This window comes from Microtus ochrogaster, unplaced genomic scaffold (genome assembly GCF_000317375.1).
Source record: "Microtus ochrogaster isolate Prairie Vole_2 unplaced genomic scaffold, MicOch1.0 UNK72, whole genome shotgun sequence".
NCBI classification, from domain to species: Eukaryota; Metazoa; Chordata; class Mammalia; order Rodentia; family Cricetidae; genus Microtus; species Microtus ochrogaster.
Window position 1 is genome coordinate 1,641,663 of NW_004949170.1, and position 6,000 is coordinate 1,647,662.

Consider the following 6,000-nt stretch of genomic DNA (forward strand, 5'->3'; position numbering starts at 1 on the left):
GCCGGCAAAGCCATAAATCTGGGCAAGTGCGTTCCCTCTCAGAAACCGAATGACAAGTCACGCTATGAGATCCTGATGCAGAAAATGCAGTGCTATCTGTGAGGCACAAACAGTAACAGGCAGATGGATGCCCACTGTGCGTGACTCGGCTGAGTTGGTCATGTAGAGCGGCCCTGGAAGTGGGGGTTAGATCGATGGGTTTGGCCCACCGCGGGGTGAGGCAGGCTGGTTTGGCCCACCGCGGGGTGAGGCAGGCTGATTTGGTTTGTCTTCCACACACTTTCTCATGTTTCTACTCCACTGAAGGGAAATGTGGCTACATCCCTCACTTCAGCTTAGAGACTGGAAACCGCATAGCCAAATTCAAGGTGGAGGCCAACAGGGTAGGGGTCTATAACAGGGCTGTGGGTGCAGAAAGAGCTCTACCTTGGAGCACACCAAGAAAATACATTTGGGTTGGCCACCTTCCATGTACTAATACAGTCCTGTTTAAGATATTTAAACATCCAAACATTTTTGGGACCTAAAGTAGTATATTGTGGGGCTGGGGAGACGATTCAGTCAAAAAATACTTTGAAAGCAAGCGTGAGAACCCAATCAAATGCAAATCCCAAGTACTCACATACAAAGCCAGGCATGGCAGTGGGTACCTGCAGGTCCCAGCACTAGGAGGTGGAATCCCTGGAGCTTACTGGCCAGCCAGCACAGCCAACCTTTAAGGTCCAAGCCATTCTCAAAAGAGAGGTGGACAGCTGAAGAACACCACCAGAGACTGTCTTCTGGCCTCCACCGTGTGCACACACAAGTACACGCACCCCACACATGAACACATGCAAAAATATTAATAAGAAGAAAATAATAAACCGATCAAATGTTTTAATCAAAATATCTCTTTTCACTGCTGTAACAATTTGATAATTATTGATAGTTAATTTTAACTGTTGATTAAAATATTTACATCTACAACCTGTCTTCCGTCTGTTTAGACATATTTTTCCTCTAACAATATGCTGTGATTTACATGTCTGTCTCCATGCCAGAAGCCCTCCTATGAAAGATCTGCCTAGACTTTCTCGGAATTCTCACACAGACAAACTATTTTGTCTTGATACAATAGAGTCGATTTCTGCCGACCTGGACTCTGTCTGTCTACGTCCCTTTCGTTTAGATTCCATACAACTCTTCCAAAGTGAGTCGGTCTCGAAGGAGACTAACAGGGATTCATTTTGTCTGAGCCGACCCTTCCTTTAGCTCTCGTACTTTTCCTGGCATTTCCCAAATTCCCAGTGTTTTTCCTCTTGAGATTTCCCCATCTTCTCTCCTTTTGTTTTTGCTTTTATGGAAGCATGAGTTCTGTGTGTATGGCCACACCCCCACTTCCCACTTACAGAGATCTGAGTAGCACACTGGGGGTTTCAGATTGGGAGCAAAAAACAAAATGCAGGCTCTGTCCCCTGATAACACATCCTACAACAACATGAACGCCTGGAGAAAGAGCCCTGATAATCCACACTGGAATTCCACTGATTCATTTAGTTGGCAGACACAAACCTGGCTCTGCCCCTAGAGCCCAGCCTTTTCTCCGTCAGTAGGTAGCAGGTTGACAGGCCAGGAAGGATGCTCTAGTCCCTACAGTGCACCTGCAGGGCCTTATGAGCATGCTCGCTCAAGCTGGGTTTAGGAAGCCAAAAGACAAGTGCACTATCAAACTATACACCTGCAGCCTTTACATTTTGCAGAAATTAGTGAGAAACCTTGAGCCTGAAGCCGGTGGTTCTGTTTGAGTTCACTGGAATGAGACCTCTCGGAGCACGGAGGGAAGAAATGGCCATCTAAATGCTGGTGCAGGGACTGTGTCCTTCATAGACTCGAGAGACTTGCCTGGCACAAGCTGGTTCTCCTTTTCATGCTGATCACACCAACTCCACCACACGGTTAATAAAATCAATGGTGAGTCATTTACTCAGTTTTGCTCTCTGTAAAAAAATAATCATGCATCCTGCCTTCATTCATTCTTAGCATTCAAAGGAGAAAACACTGGGTGTTTTAATCTTGAGCTTGGTTAATGAGATGCAGTTTGGGAAAACAAATTTTATGACAGTCCACCGTGATCACCAGCCCTGAAACACATCTTTGGGCTTAACCTTGGAAGCTACATTGTAACCATCAACCGACAGGACTTAATATCCCCATTTGAAGGAGAGAATAATGTCCACCATTGTGTGGTTTAACATTAGCAAAGTCCACATTTGAAAATGAGATCATGAAATCCATTACTTTGTACAAATAATATGATAATAAAGATTCACTAAGTGGAGCTGGGTAGTGGTGGCATACACCTTTAATCCCAGCACTTGGGAGGCAGAGGCAGGAGGATCTCTGTGAGTTCGAAGCCAGCCTTTTCTACAAGAGTTAGTTCCAGGACTGGTTCCAAAGCTACAGAGAAATCCTGTCTCGAAAAAAACAAAAACCAAAACAAACAAAAACAAACAGACAAAAAAACAGAAAAACCAGAAAAAAAAATTCACTAAGTGGATCTCACTGGGTCTTTCCATATCCATACTTCATGTGCGCCCCTAAATGAGGCTAGAATTACATAAGAATTCAAACTGCCATTTGGCCTTCTATTAAAAACACCACGTTTGTAACTCTCAGGATCCATGCGTAAGCACCGGTCTAAGCCACACAGTCCTTTCCCAAACCCACCACCCATGCAGAGCATTGGCTCCAGTTCACTGTGGCAGCAGAGTCCTAAGAACCTAGGCTACACCTTGGGTCCTGCTGTCTCCTAACCTCTCTCCAGTGAGTTCCCGGGAGCGCATACTGTGTTAAGCCCCAGCCAATGTTGCACATGTTTAACCTGTATCTACTTCTGATTGTAAAGCCCAAGCATCTTCTGTGCTTCCTAACCCAGTGCAGGGAGCCTCAGAGGGTCCAGGTGGGGGGAGGGGGAGGGGGACAGTCAGTCCTGCTTTCTTTGTCCTTCTGGATCAGTGTTTTCAGGAGGAGGCAATGGGTCTGTTTCAGTGCTAGGGATACTTGTGTGTGTATACACATATGCCCTTGGATGTCGTAGATCTTGTCTCAAACACGTCTTCACCAGACGTGGCCTTTTCACTATGGCCAGTGTCTACATAAACCAAAGATCCTCAGCTCTGGCCCTGGGCTAACCCATCCCACTTAAGCCAAAATGACCAGAGAGGCTAGAACAGAGTGCTGGGGAGGCTTGGGGCTCATGTCTAACTATCAGCTGTTGTCTGATATGTTATATAATGGAATTATCTCCCCCAAACAGTTTCCAAACAGGGTGAGAGGGCATGTCATATTTTAAATTTATTCTCCATTAAAATCTCACTCGGGGCTCTCCAAAATGAATTTTTTTGGCTTGTTTTGAAAAGCCACTTAAAAGCAAACCCCCAGATGAGGACCTAGGGCACTATGCTTGCTCCCAGGAATCCTTTTTAGCAACGGGAGGCTCTTTCTTCCTGTACATGGTACTTTTCAACCTTAGGCCTTGCTGGGAAGATTTCAAATGTGGTTACCAGACTTAAGCCTACATTTAGAACCCAATTCATCCCCTGGCTTGCCCCAAGCACAGCTGACACCCTTTAACAGGGATGGAAATCAGAAACCCCCAAACACCTCCATTCTCGCTCACACAAGGTCCGAAATCTGGACTTTAGTTCTTTGCTATACTTTTTTGTTGTTGTTGTTCTACTTTTTAAAATGAATTTATTTATTTTTATTTTACATCCAGGCTGCAATTTCCCCTCCCTCCTCTTCACTCTGTCCCCCATCCCAACCGTCTCCCCTGTTCCCACCCCCCCGCTCCATCCACTCCTCTTCAGTTTCTGTTTAGGAAAGGGCAGGTCTCCCATGAGATCAACAAAACACAACAGAGCGAGTTCCTTGCTACACTTAAACTGTTCTTCTGACCACATGATGTTTTCCCTGCAATAAATGAATAAATAATGGTTCTGAGGCATGGAAACCATACTGTGCTAAGTTGTCCCCTTTAAAGCCAGTGTCAGGAACAGTTTACCATTGTCCCTTCCCCTTTAAGGCCAAAAGTCACAGTACTACAGAGCTGACCCCAGGCAGGCTTTGGGCTTTCAGGGTCTTTTCTGTCCAATATAGGTTTGTGTTGACTCAAGGGATTAACTAGAGATCTCTGGAGTTTCTCCACTTGCTATGAACCCTGAGGGCTGCAGAAAGAGACTTCACACACACACACACACACACACACACACACACACACACCTGCACCAGCCCCAAAACGCCTTAGGGCAGAAGGAAAGCAAGGCTTCTGCTTTGGCCAACAACTAGTCATGTATGATCATGTGTCTCCAGTCCTGCCTGGGAATTATTGATACTATAAGTCTTGTGTGTAGTTCATCCAACTAAGGGAAACCTTTGGAACTCGGTGCCCTTTCCTGATCCTTCCCTGACCCCTTTATTAAATCTTAAAGTAGATTTGCTTTAGTCAAAGGACAAATCCCTCTTTTCCAAAGAACACCACCAGCCAGGGACTAGGGGACTGGCCAGCAGTGGGGAGATCAGGAGCAGTGGTGTGGATGAGAAGCCGAGATGGGTGCCAGGGAAAGCTGGGGACACAGAGCAGAGTTTGGAATGAACACTGGGCTGTGACACTATTTCGTGGACAGCTGGGACAGGGTGGGGTCTGTGAGACTGCCCTAATTACAGGTTTGGCAGAAAGGAGGTTGTGAACCTAATTGTGGGTTGACCTCTGGGACCAAGCTCCTCCCTGGGGAGCTACACAGTCAGGAGATCTGTTGGGTGCCCAAGGAGGCTCTGGCGGGCCCCCCTAGGCATGAACCTTGGCAGGAAGAGTGGAAGAGAACTATCCAGGGTTGCTAACTGGGCACAGAAAAGGCACCCCTGCTGCAAGACTAGTCTGCTCTCTAGGCCCCTCCTTGGTGAGAATCTGTTGAGCTATGCATGGGGAATGCTGACTGCACAGCCATCCCTTCCTATTGCAAACAAGGTGAGGTCCCCCTAAGCCTCGTGCTTCTGAAGTCTTAGTGAAGCCCAGAAGAAAGCCCCTCCTCCACACAGAAGGGAAAAGAAACCTTGTCCCCAATGCCTTGCTCCTCACTGCCCAGGATGCTCACCTCCTTCTGCTCCTTCCTGCCCCAGCTGTTCAGAGACCCCTGTGTGCATTTGGACTCCACCAGGAACCTGGTACCAACTATTTCAGTGTGACAAGGCTAGTCCTGCATCTCCTGATTGTTAGCTGGTGGCCCCGAATCAGTGAATGCATTTCTCTGTGCCTCAGTTTCCTCATCTGTCACAGACTGCCCAGGGTATTGAGAGATTCACAGAAGGGGGATCCGTGTGGGAGTGCTTGGCACTGCACTCAGCATCTTCACCATGAGGCAACCAATGGCTGTCCTTGTGGCTCCTGTTCCCAGGGTTGCCAGGAGACTCCCATCTCCCATCCCAGATCCACCCCCTCCCCCAAGCTCTTGGCTCTGTCCCACGTCCTGTACCTCAGTGCAGCACCACCTCGCCCGCCCTTCTTCCTGTTGTTTATATCCAAAGCCGCCTGCCCGTCAAAGAGAGGAGAGCCTTGAGGAGGCATTTCATTTCTGAAGTTGTTAATTCTACTCTAGACTTCCAAAAAAAGATCACCCATCTGTCAAACAATTTTTTTTTAAAAAATAAAATACAGAGAAGATAACAGATCTCTCAAAGTAATTAAGTATCATCCCAGGGGAAATGAAAACGGACTTGCCTGGGCTTCTAGTTGAAAGAGGATAGCATTGTATAACCCCAAATCTTCATGTGGGAGAGATTGTAATCTCTTCTTGAAATAAAAATATGCAAGCCACCAATTTGCCCCAGCATAACACACTCTGTATACACAGAATAGGAGAAGCATCTTTAGTTTGAGATGAACTCTCCTGCCAACACCCCCTGGTGCCTCAGAGGTAGCTGTCTGTCTGTCTGTCTGTCTGTCTCTCTCTCTCTCTCTCATTC

At 46.9% G+C, this 6,000-nt stretch overlaps 1 protein-coding gene across 1 annotated transcript in view; it reads right to left on the reverse strand.

Moving 5' to 3' along the window:
- The window catches only part of Pcp4 (Purkinje cell protein 4), a 59,833-nt gene that overhangs the window by 53,017 nt on the left and 816 nt on the right, over nucleotides 1-6,000 (reverse strand). The gene's annotated exons all lie outside the window — the stretch shown is intronic.